Source organism: Mandrillus leucophaeus, unplaced genomic scaffold (assembly GCF_000951045.1).
Source record: "Mandrillus leucophaeus isolate KB7577 unplaced genomic scaffold, Mleu.le_1.0 Scaffold164, whole genome shotgun sequence".
Taxonomy (NCBI): Eukaryota; Metazoa; Chordata; class Mammalia; order Primates; family Cercopithecidae; genus Mandrillus; species Mandrillus leucophaeus.
The window spans coordinates 244,501-245,672 of record NW_012101632.1 but is presented as its reverse complement, the minus strand read 5'-3'; the positions used below and the strand labels follow the sequence as shown (position 1 = coordinate 245,672).

Genomic DNA, 1,172 nt, shown 5'->3' with positions numbered 1-1,172 from the left:
TCCTGAGGTCAGGAGTTCGAGACCAGCCTGGCCAACATGGTGAAACCCCGTCTCTACTAAAAATACAAAAAATTAGCCGGGCGTGGTGGCAGGTGCCTATAATCCCAGCTACTCGAGAGAATGAGGCAGGAGAATTGCTTGAACCCTGGAGGTGGAGGTTGCAGTGAGCCGAGATCACACCACTGCACTCCAGCCTGGGCAACAAGAGCAAGACTCTGTTTCAAAAAAAAAAGAATGGCTACTCCATAGACAGAGTATGGAGTACTCAGTACCAAAGGCTGCCGGTTGCCCATTTATAGGGTTATTTCTTGATGATATGGTAAACAAGGGGTGGATTATTCATGCCTCCCTTTCTAGACTATATAGGGTAACTTCCTGATGTTGCCATGTCACTCTCGTCACCGTCTTGGTTTTGGTGGGTTTTGGCCGGCTTCTTTTTTTTTTTTTTTTTCCTAGTTTCATGCTTTTTGCCCAGGCTAGAGTGCAATGGCACAATCTCGGCTCACTGCAACCTCCGCCTCCTGGGTTCAAGCAATTCTCTTGCCTCAGCCTCCCGAGTAGCTGGGATTATAGGCGTGCACCACCACACCTGGCTAATTTTTGTGTTTTTAGTAGAGACGGGGTTTCTCCATGTTGGTCAGGCTGGTCTCGAACTCCCGACCTCTGGTGATCTGCCTGCCTCAGCCTCCCAAAGTGCTGGGATTACAGGCATGGGCTACCCGCTAGGCCTTTGGCTGTCTTCTTTACTACAACCTGTTTTATTAGCAAGGTCTTTATGACCTGTATCTTGTGCTGACCTCCTATCTCATCCTGTGATTTAGAATGCCTAACCTCCTGGGAATGTAGCCCAGTAGGTCTCAGCCTCATTTTATACGGCCCTTATTCAAGATGGAGTTGCTCTGGTTCACATGCCTCTGACAAATCCAAAACTCATGTCCTTAATGTGCTGCCGATCCAAGCCCTCACCTCTATTGCTGTGGGCGGCGGGGGGGGAAGGAGTGAGCCAGGTGAATAGCACTTAGGAGTAAGGGGAGCTCTGCTGAAACCAGGGCTAAGCCTCCATCTTGGTGGGGGAGGGCACTGTCTGAGCCAGCTTGGATAAAAAATGGAAGGTGGGGGCCACCTCCCTGGAGACAGGCCTCTGGAGGGTCACTTCCAGGCTTGTTCAAAAA

At 50.3% G+C, this 1,172-nt stretch overlaps 1 protein-coding gene across 1 annotated transcript in view; it reads left to right on the top strand.

Annotated features, from left to right (window-relative positions):
* SRRM3 (serine/arginine repetitive matrix 3) overlaps window positions 1-1,172 on the top strand; it is a 71,543-nt gene that overhangs the window by 21,593 nt on the left and 48,778 nt on the right. The window lies entirely within an intron of this gene.